Raw genomic sequence first — 26,505 nt, forward strand, 5'->3', positions numbered from 1 at the left:
CCGCTGCTTTGTCGCCATTAGGAATTGCCAGGTGACTCAGTAGGTGGATGGAGGGTCCTTGTTATCCCTGTTCCTTGGCCCATGCCATGTTCTCAGCCTGGTGGAATAGCTCCTGGTTGGTTGATCTCAGTAGCTGGAGGAATGACCTTCAGTTCCCCAAGACCAGAGGAGCCTGGGAGCGCTCCTTGCCCTTGAGCCCACCCGGCATTCCAAAGTTACCTTCTTCTACAGCCCACTTGTCGCCCCCACCTGGACCCAGCAAAGAGTGACCATCGATTCTCACTCCTGTTTACTGAAAAATGGTTCCCCGCTATTTCCTGCTCGTGTTTGTCACTATTTCCCTTGGTGAGAAGTCACTGATTTCTTGGGTTTTAGTGATTTCTTCAGTTTGGTGTAGGTCACTGTGACAGGTGCTTTTCTGGCCACGGCGCCCTCCCTTCTCCCTCCTTCCCCCCACATGTACTGAGTACTGCAGCTTAGCTCTGAGATCCTCCTCCCTAGCCCTGAAGGAGGCCTGGAGGAATCTGACATGAGCCCTTAATGTTGATGGTCACTGTAGGAGGGTTGGCTCTGGGCACTGAGGTTGTCCAGTATTGGAGAATGTCACCTAGCCTTGGACTCAGGGAAGCCGTCTGAGGAAGGTGACATCTGGGTTGAGTTTAACCAGTGTGCCAAAGTAGGGGTGGGGCAGCAGGGCCCTCCACTGCCTGGGCACTGTTGGGCCCTGAGGTGGTGGGAGGCACTGTGTAAGGCAGGTGAGGGTCCAACCCTGGCGGCACACAGGACCTGGCACCACACAGGACGTGGTGGGGCTGGAGTGTTCAGGTCAGAGTTGGAGCAGGACTGGGCTGCCACTCTGAACTGGGCTCTGAGGATATGGGCTTTGTCGTCTGTGCTGTTACCCCTCGTGCCCTATCCCTCTGTCTCCGGCTCTCGGCTGGTCCCTTGCCCAGGCATTACTCAGGTGGTAAAAATAGAGTCTGGCAGCAGAGCGCCCGCGAGACGTTGGTGAGGAAAGCTGGGGCTGTCATCGCCTATCAGGGCACTTAACCCGGGAGAGTTTGATGTTGGGCTTTCGTAGAGCTCAGGGCGTGAGGTTCTAACGCTGGCTTACACAGTTTGCTTTAGCTCTGGATTGCGACCGGTTCTCCGTGCCTCTTCCTCAGATGTGATCTGGTTGTGGTTTCAATGCCTACCCCAACCTCAGGCCCCATCCACACACTGCCTCCAAAACCTCCCAAATGGGCTTCATCATGCTGGCGTGATGGTCTGCGAAGTCAAGGCTCCTCCGCAGGGCCGTTAGCTGCCACCCGGCCTTCTCTCAGGTGCGGGACCCTGGCCAGCCAAGCCGGTGTGTGGTCAGCGCAGCCTGAGGAGGTTTTGGCCCTCCACCGTAGGCACCATAGCTTTGCACCGCTCCTCCTTAGGGAGCTGAGGGCTGAACTGAGAGCTGTCAGGCGTCCTCATTGTGATGAATGGCCCCCAGGGCAGTTTCCTTCATTCTCCATCCCAGCCTTGTTTATTGCAGTGGACTGGATGGGGGCCGGGTAGAGAGTGCAACCTTCACACAGCTGAAGGGACAGCTCTGTCCCTTTGCCTCCAGGGAGGTGGATGTGACTCCATTGATGGAGGCTCTGGTCAGTGGTCCGTGTGCTTCAGAGAACAGGATAACAAGGAAGAGGTAGTCACTGTCCCCGGGTGCATCGTAGCGACTCCTGCCCTGCCCCAAGGGGCACATGATGTTCATCCTAGAGAACTGGAGCCCCACCAAGGCAGGCATTTGCGCTGATTTGGCTCACTGATCTCCATTTCTGCACCTTTAATCGGCATGGGACAAGTTCTCTGTCAGGAGGCATTATATGGCAAAGTGAGATGCCCACTGTCGGGAAAGCCCCCTGCAGCACAGAGAGACGCAGTTGGGAAGTGGAGGAAAAGTCTGGAGCTGTGGCCGAAACTCACTGTCCCGGTGTCTCGGACTACTGGAAGACTGAAGGCTCAGAAGACTGGAGAATGACTTCTGTCTGCTAGTGTCTTCAAGTGTGCCCCTCAGCTGCTCCAGGGTGACTTTCCTGTCATTTCCCTTCCATCCTGTCAGGTGTGCGCTCAGAAGTGGTGTCCGGGCCCTTTGTCCTCTTCTCTGTTGCACTGCTCAAAGCTTGTCATCAGCAGCGAAGGGGTGAGCGTCACACCCTTTTGTGCCACTGTGCCTGTCTGTGTCCCATGGAAGGGGTGAGCTTCACACCCTTTTGTGCTACTATGCCTGCCAGTGTTCCATGGAAGGGGTGAGCGTCACACCCTTTTGACCACTGTGCCTGTCCGTGTCCCATGGAAGGGGTGAGCATCACACCCTTTTGACCACTGTGCCTGTCCGTGTCCCATGGAAGGGGTGAGCGTAACACCCTTTTGACCACTGTGCCTGCCAGTGTCCCATGGAAGGGGTGAGCGTCACACCCTTTTGATCACTGTGCCTGCCAGTGTCCCATGGAAGGGGTGAGCGTCACACCCTTTTGACCACTGTGCCTGCCAGTGTCCCATGGAAGGGGTGAGCGTCACACCCTTTTGACCACTGTGCCTGCCAGTGTCCCATGGAAGGGGTGAGCGTCACACCCTTTTGACCACTGTGCCTGTCCGTGTCCCATGGAAGGCCCCCCTGTCCTGCCCCACTGCTGAGTTTCACACAGTGCCTGTCTCTTTCAACAGTCCCAACCCATGGTGCTTCCCATTCCCTTGACCCCTGTAGCCCATAGCACTGTTTCCAGACCATTGATCTTTTCATAATTTGTGGTGTACCTGCCTTTGAGATCTTGCTTGACTGCATTGTTTAAAAAAATAGGCAAAAATTTTAAGTAAATTTACAGCAGTTCCCCCTTGAGTTTTAAGTGTGATACATGTTTATTGTTATTTTAGTATTATTATTTTTTTTGGAAGGTAGGCATGGTAACATGCCTGTAATCCCAGCACTTGGGAGGCTAAGGCAGGTGGATGGCAAATTTGAAACCCAGTGAGAGAGAGAGGAAGAGAAACTGGAACAGGTAAGAGGAGAATGTTTTCTAAGATTGCTGCCATCTTCTTCAGGAGTCTCTGCAGCCAGGCTTCCATTTCAATGTGTCGTCAAAGAAAATTGAAGTTACCTGTAGATGTTCTGGTGGAAGCTTCACCCCAGCCCCTGGCGTCCATATATGCAAAGAGTCTGGAATGTTCTGGTGGAAGTTCCACTCCAAGTGTCTCCCCCCATTTCTCTCCAAACCCTGCCACGTCTCAGAAAGCCTGCCAAATGACGACCCCTCTCCCAGAGATGCTTAAGCCCACTCCCACAGGGTATTTAAACTGCCCCCTAGAAAACAGACGTGCTTTTCTAGTCTTCCTTTTCCGTCTCCTCTCTGGGGAGCTGGAAAATCGTCCAGGAGAGTTTTATCCATTAAACCTGGGCTTTTTCTAGTTCAGTTTGATTTGGTCTGATTTGGATTGCTGCATCCGCGGAGAGGCTTATCGGGGTGCAGAGACTTTTCAGTAATCACAGGCTTGACTACTCATAACATTCAGGACCTCTCATCTTTTTCGAAGAGTTTTTATTTTTCAAATTATTATGTTTAAGGTAGTGTTGGAAAAGAACAATGACAGTGTGGCACAAAGGGACAAAAAGCAAAAGTAGCTCAACAAAAAGGGTGTGAGAGGACCCAAACCCTGGCAGAAGCTTGGCCTCTGAGCTGGCTTTATCTCTAACGTGGGTGTGTTCCCAACTCACGGCGGGAGTTCGCCATCACAATCTGATATGACTGGCTAATAAACATGAAGAGGAAGAGGGAAGTTAAAAAAATATGGACCCTGATCAGGCTAACCACCTTTAATAGAAAAGAAAAAAACCACAACAACAACCAACTTTCATAATTCCCTCCACTTTCTCTCTCTCTCTCTGTCTCTCTGTCTCTCTCTCTGTCTCTCTCTCTCTCTCTTTCTCTCTCTAGCGCGCACTCACGTTTTTCTTCAAGCTTAGCCAGCATGCGCTGACTTTGTGACTGGTAACAATAAATTAGTGTTGTGATAAGTGAGGGCTCAGGTGTGCCCTGAAGTTCCTGCCTGCCTAGGGGGTGCCCCTTTGCCTGGGCAGCTGACCTGGTCCAGTGGGAATATTAGGTTTTCGCCCTGGCCACAGAGTCTGCCCTTGTCACCAGAGTCTTCTCTTAGCAGGCCTTGCTGCTGTTTTCCTAGCCTCCCCTCTGAAGAGGTGACCCTGGCTTTGCTTAGGAGGCAGGTCAGAGGTCAGGGCTCATAAAATATGTTCCACATCTCTGACCTATGACGAGGAGGAGGCTACCAAGAGGCCCTGGGAATAGTTTTGGCTTTAGGCAACAGAGAAAATAGTTATATTTCTTTGGAGTCTTTATCATAAACCATCTACTTCCCCCCTCCCCTCAAAAAAAGGAAGTCATAAGTGCCATTATGGAAATGAGGCCATGATGCATCTGTCTTCTTCCAGCTGAGGTGGTGTCAGGCATGGCAGTCAGAGTACCCCTCCAGTGACCTATCTCAAAAGTCCCCAAAGTGCACTGGTGGTTTCATCTGTGTAACAGCCAGGTATAGGTAGGAAAGGAAGTCCCCCAGTGGTGCCCAGAAGATGTGAGGGCAGAGTGAAGCCAGGGGTTATTAGCATTACAGGTTAGGCTGGGGGAAACAGGAGACGCCACAACACAGGATATATTTTTTAAGTCCAAATCAAAGTCTCTTGATGGGCTTACAGGAGCATCCATCTGTTGAACAGTTCCTCTTCATTTACCCCCCTAAGGCCCCCAGCGCTGTCTCCAGAGTGATGGTCCCAGGATCTGCTTTCAGGTCCTTTGATAGCTGTTGGAGTGGCTAGAATCAGCATGAGTTCACTCTCAGATGGACTGAAGGAACACATAATAGCTCTCATTTACTCTAAAAAGGTTAAGACAATAGTGGGCTTGTCTCTCCCGCCCGTGGGCAGCTGCTACAGTGAGCCGAGGTCTGAAGTCACATCTGGGCAGCATTTTTCTTATCGAGAAGGAAATTATAGAGAAATAGTTGTCAAAACAACATCCCATATGGATTTAAGCCTAATGTTTGAGGAATGTGATCCCTTGCAGTGTGCAGGGAACACGCCAACCATTTTAGTCTTTCGGTGTACTTCCCTGCTGGAGGTTTAGGACCACACAGGTGGCCAACATTAATCACCTTAAAAAACTGTTAAGGCCAGTTAGGATCTGGTCCTCAGGACTAAGCACCTGGGCTTCAGGGGACCCTCTGCCTCCTCCATCCCTGTTCCATCTTTGTGACGATAAATTAAAGTCCCTACTTGGCCACAGCTTCACTTGGAGACATGGAGGGAATTTTTCTCTGTGTTGACCCTCTTCTTTGTAGATTGAACATGGTTAGAGTTCACCAGGTAAGTCCTTCCTGACCTTCTTGAACAATAGAACTGGTGACTACCCACAGCATACAGGGCATTTTAGAGGTGCCCTATAGTCCCCTGGGACCTAGTTGTCTTGGGAGGACAAAAATATTCTCCCCTTTCAGTTGCTCCGACTACAGCAATGTTGGCCTCCAAGTGTCTTAGTCAGTGTTCTGTTTTCTCTAGACAGGGTTTCTCTGTAGCTTTGGAGCTTGTCTTGGAACTTGCTCTGTAGACCAGGCTGGCCTTGAAGTCAGAGAGATCTGCTTGTCTCTGCCTCCCAACTGCTGGGATTAAAGGCGTGCACCACCACTGCCTGGCTGACTGCAGGCAACTCCTGTGAAAGAAAATATTTAACTGGGGCCAGCTTACAGTTTGAGAGCTCAGTCCTTTATCATCATGGCAGGGAGCATGGCAGCACACAGACAGACATGGTGCTGGAGGAGGAGCTGAGAGCTCTGCATCTAGATCTGCATGCTGCAGGAAGAGAAAGAGAGACACTGGGCCTGGCTTGAGCTTTTAAAACCTCAGTGCCACTGCTAGTGACATGCTTCCTTCAACAGGCCCACACCCAATTCTTCTCAAGTAGTGCCACTCCCTGATTACTAAGCATTCAAATACATGAGCCTATGAGGGTCATTCTTATTCAGAACACCACATACGCCTACTGAACACACACAAGGTCAGCCTACCAGCCTGGTACTTTCCTCTACTTAGATAAAGCTGTGGGAAAAAGCAAAGACTTCTAAATAAACATTGATTAGATATATATTTAAGCGGAGTTTTGACAGCAATGTGTTGAACTTTGACCTTAGACATTTTAATATCTTAAAGTCTCGTCTTTTATATACCTTTATGTCATTTGCCTAGACCTTTGTAGCTCACTTCATATTTTCCAGCTTTTTTCCCTTCTGAAAGGAAAAAAAAAATTCAGGCATCATACTCTTTGTCAGTAAGCTACACGGCCAGCTGTGATGATACTTCATAAGCAGGTACCGCTGGCCTTATGAAGATCTCACTGTTCCAGACCGCAACGAAGCAACATGGTTGCTGCATGTTTGTGGTGAGCACAGATTCGTGTTAAACCCACTTGCCTGCACCGTGGCACAGATCCCTGTGGGGAGACATGGATATCACAGATTAAATGTGAATAGTCACCTTGTTTTCTTTTGTTTATTTTAAGAAAAAGAATATTTGATCTCGAATAGCATGGGTACAAGGAGGAGACAGTACATGTGGCCTATATGTGTAGGCTCCCCAAAAGAGCAAAGCAAAGACACAGGAAGAAATTCCATGGTCTTAACCTGTATTCATTACCTTTCCATTGCTGCTATTAAAAGCACCATGACCAAAAGCAGTTTATAGAAAGGAGCATTTATTTGGGCTTCGCCTCCAGATGGGCTCCATCATGGCAGGATGCATGGTAGCAGGAAGCTGAGAGATATCACATACTCAACCAGGAGCACGGAGCAGAGAGAGTGAAATCAGAGGAGAGGGGCTTTCTCTCCAAGCCCTCCCCACAGTGGACACTGGAGACCAGCCAGTCTGCTAGTCTCCCTAAAGAGCACCAGCACCTGGGACCAGGTGTTCAAATACCCCAGCCTAGGGGGACATGTCTTATTCAAACCACCACACAACCCAAGCAAAGGGCATCCATATGTCTTACCACAGATCGTAACTGTGAACGCCTGGCAATGCCCTCTGGATTCCATTTGACTTCCCTGTGGTCCCTAGATACAAACTGTTGCTCAGAAGGAAACCCCTGGAAGGAGAGCTCTGAATGGAGGATGTGCCCTGTGCCTATAGGTGGCGCTGCTGCTCTCAGAAGCACGTGGACAAAGAAAATGATCATGGTGCTGTCTTTTGCTCCACCCAAACATAGCGTGGGCTGAGGTTTGATCTGTGATCCTCTGTGTTGGTTGGAATTTAAGATCCAACTTGTCAAAAACAGCTAATCCTAATTTAATACGTAAGTAGCCTTGTGGTAGTCTCTTTCACCATGTTCAGTATTCCTCTTAGTCAGGTTAAGGTATGGAGGACAGGGTTGGGGAGTCTCTAGATCCTCCACAGGAGCTGGTTCACTCCTGTCTGGGGGAATCTGTTTTCCTAGAGCTCTTTTTATCTAAATTATTTTCCATCCTGGTTCCATGAAAGTTAACCCCTCAGAGCCTCAACCTGACAGAAGTTTCTTGCACCCCAGTTTGCAATGCTTCCTTAGTCTCTTGACTGCTCCCCTCATAGAGGTATCCTGTATTAGGTGTCCTTAGCAATGGGCTTAGAAGTCACCAAGGACACATGTGAAGCTGTGGGTCAGGGTCCCATCCTGACTTCACGTCAGGAACACATCTCTGTCACTCTCCTAGCCAAACTCCAGGATAACCTACCCACCAAAGAATATTTTACTATTCTTGATGTTTCTTAGCTCTGTCTGGTGCACAAGGGTTACTTGGTCACCGAGACATTTCCCTGGGCCCTTCCTGCATTGCTGAGAAACTTTCCATTCTGGGATCAGTACCAACCCAAAAGGTCACCTAAGACACCGGAAGCATATTTCTCCCAAGGGAGGGCATCTGAGCACTCTACCAAATGGATTGGAAAGCCAAGAGGAGACTTCAAATTGTTGGGAAAGAATAAGCTTGGTGTTGCATGGAGGACACACAAATCGAAAGTAATTAAAATTTATTTTTAATTTATTCATATGGATGTTTTGTTTGCATTTATTGTCAGTGCACTTCATGCATGCAGTGCCTCTGGAGGTCAGAAGGAAGGTGTTGGAGCCTCTGGAACTGGAGTTACAGCACTTTTTAGCTGCCGGGTGGATGCTAGGAATCGAACGCTAGGGTCCTCTGCAGAGCAAGCGCTCTTGACTGCTGAGCCTTCTCTCTAGCCCACAGTTTCATTTTGCAAAACGGGTGCACTAGAACCCAGACTAGGGTAGTGAGCATCTGTAACCAAGATGTCCCCTGGCTTTTACCCCTAATTCAGATGGTGACTGTGTCTCATCCCATTGGTGGGAATTTGAGTTCACAACCTTTTATGATTGGCTGATGGGTGTGAAGGAGATTCAGGGCACACAAACTCTTGTTGGGCTAACTACTTTTGATAGAAAAAGACCATTTCTCACAGTAGCAATTATGTAAAATTCATCTTTAACTGCACACAGATTTATTTATTTAATTTGCATGGATGTTCTGTCTGCATGTGTGTCTATGTACCACATGAGTGCCTGGTGCCCAGGAAGGTCAAGATCAGTGAATGTTCTGGAACTTGAGTTATAGATGTGAGCTGCCATGAAGATTCTGGGTTTCAAACCTGGGTCCTCTGGAAGAGCAGCCAATATTATTAAGCTCTGAGCCATCTGTCCAACCGTAAATTCATCTTTTTTGTTGGTTTTGTTTTGTTTTTTGAGATAAGGTTTCTTTGTGTAGCCATAGCAGTCCTGGAACTCACTCTGTAGATCAGGCTGACCTCAGACTCACAGAGATCCACCTGCCTCCGCCTCCCAAATGCTGGGATTAAAGGTGTGCACCATTATAGCGCTGGAAATTTATCTTAAGTATCACTAGGTTCTCAATTCTATACAGTATTCAAATAAAAAGACCTATTCCTGTCTTTGCTTCAACAACAACAACAAAAACAAAAAGCAAGAAAAGAAAACAGCTCAGCTTTTTAATGCAGTCTTTATTTTTATGGTGTTCCTGGGATCAAATTGGGTGCATCATGCTGTAACTTACCTTATAGTCTTACTTTTTGGCTTAACATAAGGTTTTCCTATTATTGGTGGTTTTGTTAATTATTGACAATGGTTATAGAAGTTGTGAATTATGTTATTATATTATATTGACAACATATATATCATAATACATGTGAGTAAGCTCAGAGAAATCCATCCTCCTCTGCAGCAGAAAGGACAGCGCCCCTCGAGGCTGTCTCCTGCCATGTTTTCACCTGGAAGTTTTGCGTGTCTTGGGGAAATTTGGTCAAGGTGTGCCAGTGTTAAGGTTTGTCTAAGGGAAGGTGCTGTGTCCTGCCTGGCTTGGTCCTGGAAACCTGATTGGGGCAACAAGGGAATGGAGAAAGGACAGACACACGTACAGAAAAACTGGGATAGGATGGACTGTGCTTACTTTAATGGAGGGCCCCTACTATGCTGCACATGCGTTATGTACAGCACAGGGGAAAAGTTAGCTAGGTCTCCTAAGGGAGCGGTCTCAGCTTGCAGTCTTCCCAGACTGCAGATAGGACACAGTAATACCATGGCACACGGGTACAGGACCATCCATGGGAACAGAGATAACCCGCCAGGGGCTACATCCGTGAAGAAAAGTGACCCCCCCCCCTTTCCACAAGCCATCAGCTGCCACTAGCTTCTCAGCTGTGGGTGGGGCCTCCTGAGCCCTTCTGCCTCTCCTGTTTTTCACTTGGCAGTATTTCCTAGACACTCAACTTCCACACTTAAGCCCAGTTCTTTCTTTTCTACAGCCAAGTCCTGTTCCAGTTTGTACTGGAACTGTCATCTTTTACCGATTCTCCTGCAGACCAACGTCGCCGTTGTTTCCAGAGCAATGTAGTAACTTCTAAAGCCGTGTTTGTATGGGGGAGTATGTTTTTGTAGGATCCTAACCTTGGCTGTGCTTCTCCAGCACGGAGTTGTCTGAGTTCTGGAGCAAGTGAGCAGCCAGGCAGTTTCTGCAGTGACTTTTATGACAGCCTCCAGAAACTCACGTCATGTTCTGTTAAACAAGAGACTCCCCCATGGCCTGCTCAGGGGACTTAGGAACCATTCTGCAGGGGGTTATGACAGGTCATAGATAAGGTTTGAAACCACTACATTTTCTCTCTCTGGCCATTCTAGCCTTGGCTTCAAACTTCCCTACTTGTTACAGTTTGGATACCAAATGCCTCCACTGACACATGTGGTGAATACTTGCTTGGTCTTGGTTCAGGGTTCTGAAAACTTGAGAAGGCAGAGCCTAGCCAGAGACCCCAGGTCACTGGGGTGAATCCGAGGACTAACTCTTGTCTTGGGCTCTCTGGGGTGAGTCCGTGGACTGTATCTTGTCTTGGGCCCTCTGGGGTGAGTCCATGGACTATATCTTGTCTTGGGCCCTCTCTCGTGCTTTCTGTGCTCCCCGTCTCGTTCTCCCTGCGTCCTGTCTACTATATGGTAGGACCTTCCTCTGCCATACCATGCCAACTCTGAGCTGTTCTGCCTGAGTTCATGGGCCCAAGCCACAGGGCAAACTCTCTGAAACCATGAGCCAAAATAAGGGTTTTTTGTTGTTGTTTTTGTTTTCCTACAACAAACACAAAGTAATGGACTGTGCTACCTGTCACAACTTTTCAGAACTTTCCAAGAAAGGAATTTAAAGACCTTGGGTGGTAAGTCCAGAATGTGTTTGGAGAGTTTCACCTCTCCTTCCCAGGCAGCTCCAGAGAGACATGGCTCCCCTATCTCACATTCCTCCTTGGAGCTGGGGAGGATGTCCCTGTGGGTTTGGCATCCTAGGTACCTCCTGGCCGCCCTAACTGGGTTTACATGGACAGAGTCTCCAAGAAACAAGGCTCTTCTGTGAACTAAAATGTGGAGAATAGGAGGGTCTTGATGTGGGGCTGGGTCAGAGGGTGGGACTTTGTAGCTCACGGACAGTGGTTGGCTGGTCGTCCTACAGCATCATAGGAAATAGCTAGAGGCCCTGGAGGGGATAGTTCTTGGAAGAATAAGATTTTGTGTTGAGTTTTATATCAGTGTGTTCAAATGATTTGTCTTACAAAAGGAGGCTTTTATTGTACTCTGAGGTCAGAGAGAAGCAGCATAGGTTTTTATCCTCATTGAATCATTGACACCAAGGTTGGCAATAGGGCATCCTGTGGTCAGTTTTCACAGAGATAGTGAGCAGAGCCAGCTTTCTCTGATGAAATGTGTTCAGGAGAGTAAATGACTAAACACTGTCTTAACAAACACTCCTCCTGCTAGGCCACCACACGCAGAGAGGTCTTAACTCAGCAGAGCTTGGAAGCATGGTTTCCTCGACCCACTGAGAAGCCTTCTTTGCCGTTTAATGTACATATCTCAAAATTCAACTCCAATGGTTAGTGCAGATTAATCACGGTATTTTGCATTCTCTAAACTACTTATGCCAACAGCCTCTTCCCCCAAGGTTTGTATCATTGATCTTAAGGCTGATCGCATCCACAATGTTAAGCTAGGTTGATTGTGGTGGTTTGAACAAAAATTGCCCCCCATAGGCTCATGTGTTTGAACATGTGATCCCCAGCTTTGGTGTTATTTGGAGAGTTTACGAACCCATCAGGAGATGGAGCCTTGCTAGAGGACATACATCATTTGGGGAGGGCTTTGAGGATTTTGAGCCTTACACCATTTCTGGTTTTGTCTGTCTGTCTGTCTGTCTGTCTGTGTCTCAGTCTCTCCGTGCTTCTTGTGTGTGAAACCAAAGTGTAATCCGCCAGCTTTCTGCACTCTTCCCGCCATGATGGAGCCCATCCCTCTGGAATTGGAAGCTGACGTAAATGCTCTCCTCTTTAAGTTGCTTTTGGTCCTGGGATTTTGTCACAGCAGCAGAAAGTGACTGAGATGCTGATGGACGAAGGACTGGGGTGCACACAGTGCTAGTTGCTACTTTCTTGGCTGGGGGCTGAGACCACAGTTTGTGTTCCTTCCCAAACTTGCCACTTGTGAGTTTGGGTCACAGTGCTTTCGCATGGTTTGAAATGTAAAGGACACAAGGAATGTTTTTACAGGAGAACATGTTTTAGAGTTCCGAATCAAGGAATGCTGGAGTCGCAATACGTAGAGGGAAAGGGACTCTAGCCAGCCCCAGCATGGCAAGCTCGGCTCTGGCAGGCCTTGCCTTCCCCCATTCCCTCTGCCTTGCTAAAAACCATTAGATTACATTCCTAACGCTAGCCTGCAAGTTTCAGTCTCTTGTTTGACCACTTCATCCTATTGAAGCTGACCACCAGGGTCCAGCTATCAAAGTATTGAAGTTCATCAATCAAAAGCCCCCTTTTGGCCACCTTAATTAACACGCCCAATCAAAATTAACCAACTCACCCTAACACAGGGTTTCCCCTTTCCCCTTTATAAACTGCCGTTTGCTTATGAGCCACGTCTGTCTCCTCTATCCAGAGGCAGTTCTTTGCCCCTCTGGGACAAATATCCCTTATTCCCTTCCTCTTCTCCCTTGTCCTCAATCTCCTGTCTTTGTCTCTTATTCCCTAGCTCACTTTGAGGTCCCTACAGAGGGCACACAGCAGTGTCTCTCCCCCTTGGCCAGATTCATGGACTAGAAGGCTCACTCTGTACCCCCACAGTCACTGCCAGTGCCCACGCGGTGAGGGTGCAGCTTCCTGAAGCGTAGTCTAAAGCCATCGAGTAACTGCCCACAAGGGCTAGCAGCCATCCATGGAGTACCTGGTGTCTCGTCCTTGTCCTGATTAGGGTACAGATGGTCCGGCAGTGACGTGAGAGTTGGCCAGAACTCTTGGGCAGTTTTCAGCCTGAGAAAGGCCTCATGAGACAAAAACCTTACTGTGGCCTGGAGCATGAATAGTAGAAACCCAGAGACAGATATTGGGGTTCAAGCTGAAGATCAGAAAAGCAAAACAGCCAAATCGTTAGAAAAGTCTCACTTTTACCAAGGCTGGGCGACTGCAGACTGAGCCCTGAGCCTCTGTCTCCTCCCATCATATATTCCCCTGTAGTGTTGGGATTAAAGCTGTGTGACTTCCTAATACTGGGATTAAATGTGTGAGCCACCACCACCTGGATCTGTTTCTGCTTTGACCTTATGTAACCCAGGGTGGCCTTGAACTCACAGGGATCTATCTGCCTCTGTCTCCCAAATTCTGGGATTGAAGGTGTGTGCCACCACTGCCTGGCCTCTAGTGTCTTAGTTTTGCCTGCTAATTTTCAGGCAAACTTTATTTATTAAAATATATGTAAAATATCACTGTATTTCCCCTTTTGTCTAAAATAAAAAAGAAGACTATAACTAATATAAGAAAAACTATATACAACAAACACAGTTACAGGCAATAAATACATCAACAATGTCTAGTCCATTTGCATTTGACAAATTCAAAGAAAATACTTCATATCTATCCTATCTTGGTGAGTCCAAAGTTTTATACCTATTTTACTTTCTATCACAACTTTTATTACTACCCAGAACTATCTTCTGATGTCTCTCAACCTTATACACTTTATACTTCTTTAGTGAGTTTCTTTTCTGAGTCTCGTAAGCAAGGAAAACTATAACTATCTCATCATCAACTCCTTCAGAGACCCAAAAGGAAATAATAGCAGGAAGTGCAAGCAAGCAACTTCAAAAAAATGTGAGAAATGACAGAAACAAGTGGCTTCCTGGACAGTCACCCAAAGTTCCTCTGCAATGATGGGACATCCATTTTTGGCCTAAAGGCCTAGAATATTCGACAGACTTTTCTATAAAGCAGGAGTTTTGAAGGATGTCCTACCTTGTCTTGGCAAGGTTTGACATTCACTCTCTTGTGTCCTGCTGGTCCCATTTGTACAGCATACTGTCAGCAGTCAAGGCAAGAGAACTTTCTTGCCTATGGTTTACTTTTGCCACAAAGAAACTGAACTCCATATGGAGCTTTTTTGATGCTCATTATTTTCTCTGAACTAGATTGGTGCTGCCAGGAGAAGGCATGTCTCATTGTCATTAAAAAAAAAAAAGAACCTATGCTATTAAAATGTCTTAAATGTGACATTCTGGTGTTTGAAGATGATCTATCTAAAATATATCTCTGTTTGACTTTGAAAACATACCTAATGTGACTACAAGTTCAATTATAATAGGTGACCAGTTACTAACCTGCCTTTCTTTATTATTCTAAATAATTGGTAATAATAATTTTCAAGGGCTAGAAGTTTGCATTAATTATATAGGTACAATACCTTGAGCAAGTGTAGAAATATATGTACAGTAAGTTTAACAAAATTAATCTCAAATTTGTATCAAAAGACAAAATTTGTATGCAATATACAAAAGTAATCAATGTAAAATAGTTAAAACTAGTAGTTGCTTTTTTAAAGTAGATTCAATAATCTACCTTTTTATCTTACCATATCATATCCTCCCTTTTTTCTTTCTGAGTAGATTCAATAATCCACCCTTCTATCCTATCATATCTAGTGGCCAGCTTGCATGCTCTGCTTTGTGCATTCTACCAGAACAAAACCCTGAAAAATGGCAAGCATCAAGAAATACCAGTTCGCTTTGCAGCCCACTTTCCTGTGTGCCTGATTCAGTGTGTACATCTGTGATTCTTAAGATTTGGGAAGGTTTGTTTTGTTTGTTCATTGCTCGGAAAAAGTGATTTTTATCACTTAGATCTTCTTTGTGTACCACAGAATGCCCATTCTGCCCTCTTCAGCGTCCCTTGACTTTTTAAGACACTTTTAATTGACACGGTTTACTTGAAAAATTCAATTTTTAAAAAGTAGTTATATTTTTGAAAGAGCTTTGGTGAGTTAGCCATGCCATGTTCACGTTGTCCTTTTTCTTGAGGTATGGTTGACATTCTAAAACAAGCATGCTCTAAGCCTAGCAGTGGTGGTGCACGCCTTTAATCCCAGCACTCGGGAGGCAGAGGCAGGCGGATCTCTGTGAATTCAAGGCCACAGAGAAACCCTGTCTTGAAAGGGAAAAAGAGAGAGAGAGACAGAGAGAGGGAGGGAGGGAGGGAGGGAGGGAGGGAGGTTGGTCTAAAACAAGCAGGCTGGTTTCAGAGGCAACTGCTTCCAGAACTTCAGCAAATGTGGAGCTGATACTGTTGGGTGAAGCAGACTTCTCCCAGAATGTCAGAAAGATGGCTGAAGCATACATAAAAAGTGAAACCCTATCTTGCTGGATTCCTTGTTTCAGTCTTGAGAAATGATCAGCCACCTGAATAGTTTAGCGAGTAGCATGGGTTGGTGGGTGTTTAAGAGAGAGAGTCACTGGACCTTGCAGTTGACAAATTTAGAAAAAAAAAAACCAACAAATTCTTGGACTTGGAGCCATGGCTCAGCTATTGTCTGAGGTTTCTGTCAATTGTTTTAAGTCCCAAAGAAACCACACAGAGGTCTACATTAACTATAAGCTGGTTGGCTCATTAGCTCAGGCTTCTTATTAACTCTTACAAGTTATATGAGCCCATTATTCTTGTCTATGCTAGCCACATGGCTTGGCACCTTTTTCAGTGAGGCAGGCACATCTTGCTTCTGTGGCGAGCTCACAATTGCAGAAGAATGGGCTTCCCTCTTCTCAGAATTCTCCTGTTCTCATTGTTCCGCCTATACTTCCTGCCTAGCTATTGGCCAATCAGCATTTATTTAAAATATAATTGACAGAATATAGACCATTCTCCCACATCACGAGCTGTCGTTCTTCCAGAGACCCAGTTATGGTTCCTAGCACCCATATCAGACCGCTCACGACCATGTGTAACTCCAGCTGCAGAGGATCTGATGCACGTGGCCTCCATATTCACCCACACATGTGTGGCATGCACTCACGCAGACACACACACACAAATAAAAACTTTTAAAAAGGAAAAAAAATCTTAATATAGTTTATGCTTTTAAAAATACCAACTCTGTAAGTCACCAACTTTAGAAACTTCTTGGAAAGAAATCGTAGATAAATAATTCATGCGGCATATTTTAGAAACACAGATTTTGGAATAAAAGGTCTTGGTAGGACGTTGCAGGCTGCAAGAGACGCTGCGCTCTTTGTCGCTGCTGAATTATACCTGAGCGGGCCCACACTGAAGTTTTGAAAACCTGTAATTATGACGTGCTGTGCTTTGATGGCTAGATCTGAAAAGTATGGGTGCTGTCATTAGCTGCCTGAGCTTCGGAATCACTGCTTGGGATAATTGTGTGTGTTGTCAACCCTTCTCCAGGTGTGAGTTCTCACAGAAGCCTCTGGCTCTCCTTCTGCTCAGGACCTTTGCTAAGAAGTGAGTCCTGCTTGATGTCACTCAGTTGTCATAATCCATTCTTGTGTCATTGCTTTGGGCTTGGACATGTGACTCCCTTCTAGGGGAGGGGCTCGGAGATGCTGAACTGCTCTGATAACAGAGAGATACACAGGATTGTCTCACCATCTCTGCTTACTACCAGATATGGCTGTGATGCTTGGGAATATGGCATCAGTTTCTGACACTAAGAGAAGCCAGCCTTGGGAGAGGACAAACGCGGACGGTTGCTAAGAGCAGAAAGGTTAGGAAGATCTTGGCTCCCAGTGGTAGGCGCTTTTTGAGCTGTTGTCCTAGTGCTGTGACTGGTTGGTGGCAGTGTCGCTGGGTCTTGTTGGTTTAGCTAGGGTTTTCTGTTGCCTGCATCCAACCCATCCTCTTTGATACATGGATAATCCAGGGTTAAAACAAAACAACAACCACGGTTATATCATGATCACATCTCCCTTTGTGCCCTCAGAGAAGGAGTCCCTTGCAAGGGCTCAGTGTTTCGTAGTACCAGTGGTGGGGTTTTTGTTCGCCTACTTTAACAGAAGTAAAGTAATGACGGCTTTAAGAGGTTGTGAAATTGAGGGAGTTGGGAAGAGACTGGGAGACTTTGGAAACAATTTGAGCTGATAAGCCATCAAGGAAATGGGTAGCTTTGCCCTTGGGGTCACCTAGGGTTCTCTTCGTCTACTAGGATGCTGTTTCTTATCCACATGTGAAAAAGGCTCATCACCATCCTGGGATTTGGAGCCCCGGAAGTTGTGAGGGAAGACAATTCAGGCTGGGCTGGGGCGGGCAACCTCCTTTTGACTTGGAATTACCAGACTCCGCCCAATTAGAGGCCACTGACCAGAGTACCTACTTACAGCTAGTTGCAAAGGAGTTTGGAAAATATTTTCTCTGTCCGTGTGTCCCATTAAGCCCAGAGAAGTCTGCTCGTAAGGGGTACAGTTAAGCACCAGTCACAGTGTGCCTGCGGCGGTGTACAGGAAGGACACCAGGGCGGAGTGTTGGGTACCACTCTGAATGTGAAGCAGGGTGGGCGGAGCCGCATTGGTCAAGTTCTTTGAACGCTCTGGGGCCTTGTGCCAGTTTTGCTCTGTCCTGACCGTGAGCCGGGTGGCATTTAAAACCTCTTTAGACTCTGACTTTCCTTGCTGTTCCCAGCGGGCAGTCTCTTGCTTGGGATGGGGAAAGAGTGAGCAGAGGCAAGGAAGGGGCAGAATAAGTCCCTCGCGTGAGCTGCTGGGCACCAGGCCATCTGAGAGTCTCACAGGCTGGTGCTTATCGGCCACTCTCTGCTGTGCTTTCTGTTACATCCTTAACAACCCAGGGCTGTTTCCTCAGGGAGAAAAGCATGGCTCGCAAAGGCTTGAAACGGTGCTCCAGACTTACACACTGACCCTGAGTCCCGACTGTGTGGAAGGGACTGAATGAGGAGGAGTTTGTGGTATTGTCAGATTGTTGCAGTTCTAAAAAACGGGGTAAAGATCACTGGGCCCAGTATGGTCAGGACATGCTTGGGGACTAATCTACGGTATTGATCCTTTCCTCCACTGCTGACTGCCCCTTAACAGCTGCCACATCTGGATATGGTATTGTCATGCACAGTGCACATCACCTTTCCAGGTTTCCTAGGTGAGAGAGGTGTCTGGGAAAGCCAGCTGTAGGGTCGAGCATAGGCATTCAGGGCGGTCACACCTCTGCTCCTGGTGGCATGTGAGAGGGTTCTGCAGCACAGAGGGCAGGGGCGCTCTGAGCTTGCTCCTGAAGAACACATAGTGGCAAGAGATGGGACCTTAACCTGGGAAACAAGGGCCAAGTCACGCAGCGAGCCTGGGCATGCAAACGCTCTGTTGGTGGCATATTTTTGTAAATTGCAATCGCAAATGCACCAACTCCAGGCCACCCTTCAGGGAGCTTTCAGAATTGCCTCTTCCAGGGAGCTGACCCGCAGTCTCTTAGTCTGTGCCCTACCTCTCCTTCCCTGGAGGCTTTGGTTTCCTGTGGCCTAATGTTTGGCTACTCATGACCTGACTAATTCGACTGTAGGCTTACTTTTAAGATTATTAGTAAGCTCGCTTTATTGTGCTGAACTCACTAGTAAAAACATCACACGGCTAGCTTAAAGTAGGCACTCAAACAAACCCTTACCCAGCCTCACACTCAATACATCTCCATGAACCTTTTTAGAGTTAGAATGGCCCTCCTGAAGTCCTGGGCTTTACTTAGTGTTTTATACTCTGATTATCAGTTACATTTTTTTTTTTTTTTAAATATTTATTTATTTACTTATTATGTATACAGTGTTCTGTCTGCGTGTATGTCTGCAGGCCAGAAGAGGGCACCAGACCTCTCATTATAGATGGTTGCGAGCCACCATGTGGTTGCTGGGAATTGAACTCAGGACCTTTGGAAGAGCAGGCAATGCTCTTAACCACTGAGCCATCTCTCCAGCCCCTCAGTTACATTTTTTATGTACTTACTCAGCACAAAGAAAAACTATGGCAGAATCGAAACTAGAAAAGCAGCTAGCTTTATACACTCTTTCATGACTCATCTGTCCTTTGGCCTGCGTTCCAGCTCCTTTTTTAAAAAAGCTGGCTTTGCTTTTCCACTTTCAATGTTGGACATCGTGGGAGCAGAGCGTCACACGATGGTCCTTGAGGGTCCAGCAGCAGCTTCAGCAGCGCTTTGCCAGCTTCCTTCCTCTCCCTCAAACCCTACGGGGTTTTGTTTATTTTTGAGATTTATTTATTTTTATTTATTTCATTTGTATGGATGTTTTGATATGTGCACTACACCAGGCAGTGCCTGCAGAAGCCAGAAGAGGGCATTAGAGCTCCTGGAATTGGAGTTACTTACGGTTGCGAGCTGCCATGTGGGTGTTGAGAATTGAACTCAGGTCCTTTGGGACAGCAGTGCTGGGCTGTCTCTCCGGCCCCTCCCTCTGTTTTTACAGCAATTCCTGGTCTCGTATCCTCTCCTCTGTGAATCTGTAGTGCATTTCCGCTTTGAGTTTCAAGATGCCTCCTTCCACCCCCTAGAAGTGTTCTTTGTCCTCTGCCTGAGGTCCTTTTCATTTAGAGGGGCACGGTGGATGTGAGGAATACGTGCGTGCGTGAGTAAATGAACAAGCTGGCTTCTGCTTTGGAAGCAAGCTCACAGATTAGAGCTGGAGATCCCTGGTCCCAGACTGACTGCTGTGAGCACGGAGCCCCCCATTCCAGCACTGCATTCCAGTTTGTTCTCCTGGGTTTTCCTGGCGGCTCGGGAATTCATCCATCTTCATCAGTCTCCAGGGTTGCTTTTTCCCTAGCCAGGCAGCTTTGATTTTGCCATTAAACTCCTTCCTGAAGCAACCTCAGAAAGAGGGCTCCTCGGATGCTGCCTCAGCCTGTGCTTGGTTCATGTTTACTTTGCAGTTACATGTTTTTTTTTTAATCTTTACTTAGGCCAAAATAATTATGATGGAAACAACTTAGAGTATAGGATCTATCCCAAGTATTTTCTTTATTTAATTCTATTTTTCTGTTCCTGGTGGTAGTACTTTTAGCTGCACTCGTGAAAGATAATTGAATGCATATTTTCTTTCGAGTAGCCATGGCCCCATTTAAAATCCTAAATTCTGTATGTTTTGAAGGGGAAACCAGAGCCTGTTGCCTGATGTGGCCTTCTTGGTTTTTACAAGGTTAAAAATAGTTGAGGGCTCGGTTCTGGCAGCCTCTGCTGATGGAATGGTAGCTTGGAAAGATGCCTCTGATGTGTTTCTTTCCCTTTAATTCAGGAGCGGTGGTTACTGTAATGGAAGGGGATCTGCTCATTGTCTTGTGCCGTTTCAACTCTGTGTTTTTCTTATGCTGTTCAGGTTTATGGTTAAGGCAGAGGAAATTAGCGGGACTTTGCTGTTCATGTGGTCAGAAATCCAATGTAATAGTTCTGGGTTTGAGGTGTTTCTAACCAGGGGCTAGAGCTATGTCTGGTGGATACCTTCTAACAGGTAACGCCATCTTCTGTTCAGTCGGAGCATGGACTGATTGTGTCCACAGGAATATTTTAAGGAGTTGGGTTTGGTTATGATGTGTGTTGGACCAAGAGCATCTTTTCCATGGAAAGTGGTGGGACCTACGTGGACCTGTGTGAGTGTGCTGGGGTGTCTGAGGAGCTGCAGTAGCCCCAGCGGCAGGCACAGGGCTCCTATGGAGGGACACGCATGAATATGGCAGGAAGGAAACCCAAGGACAGCATGACTTGCTAAATGCCTCTCTTAACCTCTTGGCTGGCATAGCAAAAGGGGAAGAGAACTCTGGATAATCAAGGTTGCATCCTGGACTACAGAGCTAAACCAGGGCCATACCTGGTAATCTGGATTTCTGCTGTGGGAACTTAACTAGCTGAGCGTATGTTCCAGGATGGAAATTCTTGGGCGAGGCTGGACACAGCAGTTGAGCTGAAGTCTCACCATGGAAGAGGAGCCATGAATGTGGCTACAGATTTGGCTGCCTACCCTGGGCCAGTGAATAGGGGAGCCGCCAGGATTTGGGGAAGAAAACACAGCATGAAACAGGCGCAACAGTTCTGGAGAAAGAGTGAATCTCTGCGTCTAGTTAGGCACAGTGTCAGTGTGACTACACCGGAGTCTCTGGGTCTGGGTAGGCACAGTGTCAGTGTGACTGCCCCGGAGTCTCTGGGTCTGGGTAGGCACAGTGTCAGTGTGACTGCCCCGGAGTCTCTGGGTCTGGGTAGGCACAGTGTCAGTGTGACTGCCCCGGAGTCTCTGGGTCTGGGTAGGCACAGTGTCAGTGTGACTACACCGGAGTCTCTGCGTCTAGTTAGGCACAGTGTCAGTGTGACTGCCCCGGAGTCTCTGGGTCTGGGTAGGCACAGTGTCAGTGTGACTGCCCCGGAGTCTCTGGGTCTGGGTAGGCACAGTGTCAGTGTGACTGCCCCGGAGTCTCTGGGTCTGGGTAGGCACAGTGTCAGTGTGACTGCCCCGGAGTCTCTGGGTCTGGGTAGGCACAGTGTCAGTGTGACTACACCGGAGTCTCTGCGTCTAGTTAGGCACAGTGTCAGTGTGACTGCCCCGGAGTCTCTGGGTCTGGGTAGGCACAGTGTCAGTGTGACTGCCCCGGAGTCTCTGGGTCTGGGTAGGCACAGTGTCAGTGTGACTGCCCCGGAGTCTCTGGGTCTGGGTAGGCACAGTGTCAGTGTGACTGCCCCGGAGTCTCTGGGTCTGGGTAGGCACAGTGTCAGTGTGACTACACCGGAGTCTCTGGGTCTGGGTAGGCACAGTGTCAGTGTGACTACACCGGAGTCTCTGGGTCTGGGTAGGCACAGTGTCAGTGTGACTACACCGGAGTCTCTGGGTCTGGGTAGGCACAGTGTCAGTGTGACTACACCGGAGTCTCTGGGTCTGGGTAGGCACAGTGTCAGTGTGACTACACCGGAGTCTCTGGGTCTGGGTAGGCACAGTGTCAGTGTGACTACACCGGAGTCTCTGGGTCTGGGTAGGCACAGTGTCAGTGTGACTGCCCCGGAGTCTCTGGGTCTGGGTAGGCACAGTGTCAGTGTGACTACACCGGAGTCTCTGGGTCTGGGTAGGCACAGTGTCAGTGTGACCGCCCCGGAGTCTCTGGGTCTGGGTAGGCACAGTGTCAGTGTGACTGCCCCGGAGTCTCTGGGTCTGGGTAGGCACAGTGTCAGTGTGACTACACCGGAGTCTCTGGGTCTGGGTAGGCACAGTGTCAGTGTGACTGCCCCGGAGTCTCTGGGTCTGGGTAGGCACAGTGTCAGTGTGACCGCCCCGGAGTCTCTGGGTCTGGGTAGGCACAGTGTCAGTGTGACCGCCCCGGAGTCTCTGGGTCTGGGTAGGCACAGTGTCAGTGTGACTGCCCCGGAGTCTCTGGGTCTGGGTAGGCACAGTGTCAGTGTGACTACACCGGAGTCTCTGGGTCTGGGTAGGCACAGTGTCAGTGTGACCGCACTGTAGCCGAAGAGTCAGATGTAGCGCGTCTCTGCTGTGCACCAACGGTTCTGGCTTCTGCAGAGGGCACTATTCACCACGTCTCCTCACTCACGGGCTTATCCCCAGGCTTACTGAAGTCATGGTCTCATAACTCCTAGAAACAAAGTCGGTTTCTTGTCTTGAGAGGATGTAGAAAATAAACAGCCATGCTGGGGATGATGATGGCCCTCTAGAGCCTCATCCTGTCCACTCAGTTAGGCTTCCCGTCCACTGAAGGAGTGTCCCCGGCAGGAAATACCTACAGTGACAGACCGTGCTGCTGCCATTTCCCTTCAGCAAGCACACACTGACCCTTTGGCCTCTTAGCTTCAGTTGTAAACCAGTGTCTTTAAATTCCTGCAGATTTTGGGTTCTGCCAACATTATTTAGCTGTTTTTAAAAGTAAGAACAAAGCGTGGTCTCCCTCCCCATGTCATCTACTCAAGTGGACCCCAGAAGATGCCATGTGTCTACTTCATGGTTTAGTCACCCTTGAGCAGGGCTGTGTGCGGAGCTTGAGGATGTGGCCCAGCACAGGTGGAAGTTTAAGCTCGCTAGAGAGTCGGATAGGACACAGACACCGAGCTGGCTAGAGAGTCGGATAGGACACAGACACCGAGGGGATGGAAGAGAAATAGAGTGTTCCCCCTGAGAAGTGAGGATAGGCAGAAATGTCAGCAGCCCGGAGATTGGAAGCTGCAGGGTGGTTCCGTGAGCTCAGCTGCCGGTTAACCCAGCATACCCTCTGTTTTTATATCTGAGCCTAAACACAGCCCCTTTCTCCAAAAGCATTGAACAGGTCGAGAATATAGACAGGACGGAACGGCATTGTAGGGTGCCGACCCTGGTTTGTGCTTTCTGGTAAAGATGCAAGATTTTTTTTTTCTCCTTTTCTGTCAGTTAAGTTTTGCTTTGTATCAAGTTCTCAACATCTACCGCCTTAAAGCAGCAGTCGTGATGCTCATGTGTGAGTCTGGTTTGGCCGAGTTTCCTCTGGTCTGGACCAGCTCCGCTGACAAGTGTCCGGGCTTGGGGGAGCTGGGTGGTTTAGGGTACCCTCACTCGTGTGTCGTTATTGGCAGACGGATTGTTTGGAGAAAGCCCCAGTAGGGTCTGTTTTCAGTGGATCTACGTGGTTTCTCACCCTCTAGTAAACAAGCCTGGAAGACCTCTCATAGTCCGGCCCCGGTGCATCTCAGGCCCCTACATGCAACCCTTCTGCTGTTTTCCCATTAGCCGAAACAGATCTCTTGGCTGAATCGGGAATCAGTGTGGGAGCTTGTTACATTAGTCCGTGGATACAGAAAAAGTATGAATTGGAAGCCATTACTGTCAGAAACGCTTCATGCAGCAAACCTGGGGTTAGCTCAGCAGGTAATGATTGCCACTACCTGCCGCCCACCTGAAGACAGCTCTGAGCCACACTGTGGTGAACTGCTTAGGAAGAGACAGTGTCAAGGAAAGCTGTACAATCTCTGCAGCCGTTCTAGCAGCCTCTTCTGGGAAATCCACCAAGGGTCTGGAGGCAGAAAGTTAATGAAGGGCCAGATGGAGCCCAGAAGCCGGAGAAAGCCATGGCGTCCTGCGTGTGAACACAGGGCAACCAAAAGGCAGAGGCTGGGAGGGGCTGGAGCAAGAGGTGCCACCTGGGACCAAGAATCAAGGACAGTTTCCCTGGGCCAGCACAGGCCCAGAGCGAGAGGCCCAGGACCAGATTTGAAGCAGAGCTGAAGAGAAAACCATATTCACCTATCCAACAGGAACCAAAAAATGAGTCAAGAAACTCCATCCTAAACTGAATTGCCCTAGAGGAAGGAATCAGTCGCAGAGTAGGAGAGAGGCTATAATAGCTGTGTTCTCTAGAATGTCTCCTGCACGCCAGGGATCGCACATAGCCGTGATTTCGGTCCACACAATCCCCTAAGGCGGTGAGTTTCCAGAGGAGAAACTGCCTCAGCAAGGTTGAGTAATTGGCATCAGTCGCCAAGCTTGTCACGTGTCTAACCCCACAGCCCTGAGCCCTTTCTCTGCAGCAGGCTGGTGTCGGCATCATCAGGCAGTCAGGCCCATAGGACCCTTCTGACAGTAAAGCTTGGGAAGACCCCAGTGCTGCCTCCCCGGCAGAAGCTCTAGAAGACGGCCTCATGAGGAGAATGCACAAAGATGGCGTCAGCCACAAAAGCAGATGGTGGAGGAGACCATGAAGAAAAGACGCAGTTCACTTGAGAGTACAAAGATACCAAAATTTTCTCTAAGCCTAACTTCCCATTCCACAATCTTTAGTTGCCTTCCTTCCCTAAATTGAAAGGTTCCCCAAGGCTTGAGTGAGTCATTCCAGGAGAATGAAGGAAGCGGATTGCAAGTTTGAGGTTAGCCTGGGCTACATGGTGATATTTTTTTTTTCAAAAACAAAAACAACCCCCCTCAGAATCATTTTATTAGGTTATTGATAGAATAAAGCCAATCAGGAAAGACTGGGCACTAAGGGGCTCTGAGACCCGTGGCCTCAGAAGGAAGGCAACTGTAGAAGGTCTGACCTACCAAGAGTGAGTTTGACCTGTGCTCTCAGTAACTTTGACTAGAGTCAGTATGTAATGTTGAAGGAGACTCTGCACCCACGAGAGAGAGCACGAGAGCCGCGGACACCTCCCCTCACACCCTGGCACCACCACTTAGTAACTTCGCACTCACAAGCTTCAGTTTCCTGTCTGTGCAGCAGAAAGGCACACACCAACCTAGCAGTGTGTGAACGAGGTCACAGTTGGGGCACACGTGACACCAGCTTGCCCCGCGCTGGCTGAATCAAAGCCTCTGGAAGTGGATGGTTGTGAGCAGATAGGAGTCCCTAGCTGAAGAATGGATGAAGGTTGACTGCTGCCCAGCAGGGGAGCCACCAGGGAGGTTCCCACGGAGGAGGAGTGCTGGCGGTCCACCTGCTGTGAGACGGTCGAGTGCTTTCATTTGTCTTTTAGAAAAAGGTACCCCCTTGGTAAACAAAATTCGGGCAGGTTCCTTCCTAAAGGAGGGGTGCAGGACTGCGGGGAGAGGATCGGGAGCAAGGGGTGCAGGTCTGTGTGTGGGGAGAGGATCGGAAGTAAGGGGTTCAGGACCTCGTGTGGGCAGAGGGCAGAGGATCGAGGATCGGGAGCAAGGGCTGCAGGACTGTGTGTGGGGATACGATCTGGAGCAAAGGGTGCAGGACCGCGTGCCGGGAGAGGATCCGGAGCAAGAGCTGCAGGCTCTGGCTCCTGCCTCGCTCCCAGCGGATCCTTTTCTTCATAAAGTAGCTTATTTAACAGCCCACATTGCCACACACCTCCCTCACCCCAGCGAAAAGCTGGCGGCCCTTCCGTGCGTCAGTACTGACTGGTACCCAGTCATGCCTTCTAAACATTACCAAGTGCACTTCTGCCTGACTTTGTCTATCCAGGCTCCGTGGGAGATTGTATTCGAAGTCGGTAAAGACTCGGGCTTGTAACAGCTGTTACAGCCTTATTTTTATAATCTTTTTTTATTTGTTTGTTTTTTGTTTTTCAAGGCAGGGTTTCTCTGTGTAGCTCTGGCTGTCCTGGTACAAACTCTGTAGACCAAGGCTGGCCTCGAACTCACAGAGATCTGCCTGCTCTGACTCCTGAGTGCCAGGATTAAAGGCATGCACCGCTGTCACCACCACTTGACATATTTGTTATCATCTTAAGAATGTTCTCTAAGGAAAATATGTTTTCCAAGTTCCACTTAAAACCCCAGGGAGAACCAGGAAATAAATCCAGTATGGCTCAGTGGGTCAAGGCAAGCCTGGTGGCCCAAGTTCAGTTCTCCAGATCCATGTGGAAGGAAACAACTGACCTCACAGAGTTGACCTTTGACCTGCACAGGTGCAGTATGGCACATGCACTACCCCCCCCCCAACACACACACAAATAATAAAACTCTCATGTGAGGCTGATAGAATAAAATTACAGTACCCTTTTTTTTTCCATGTATGGAAAATTAAGAATCCTACTCAGTACTAAGAAAGTAAAAGTTCTGTTGCACAGTTCTGATGTTTGAAGAAATTAGAGTGGGGAGGAGGGGCCATAGCTGAGAGACTCAG

General features: G+C 48.3%; 1 protein-coding gene across 2 annotated transcripts in view; it reads left to right on the plus strand.

Annotated features, from left to right (window-relative positions):
- Positions 1-26,505, plus strand: part of Pxylp1 (2-phosphoxylose phosphatase 1) — a 64,155-nt gene that overhangs the window by 7,949 nt on the left and 29,701 nt on the right. The gene's annotated exons all lie outside the window — the stretch shown is intronic.

The sequence above is a fragment of the Microtus oregoni genome, unplaced genomic scaffold (genome assembly GCF_018167655.1).
Source record: "Microtus oregoni isolate MIOR12 unplaced genomic scaffold, Mior012 000028F_ref0000031, whole genome shotgun sequence".
NCBI classification, from domain to species: Eukaryota; Metazoa; Chordata; class Mammalia; order Rodentia; family Cricetidae; genus Microtus; species Microtus oregoni.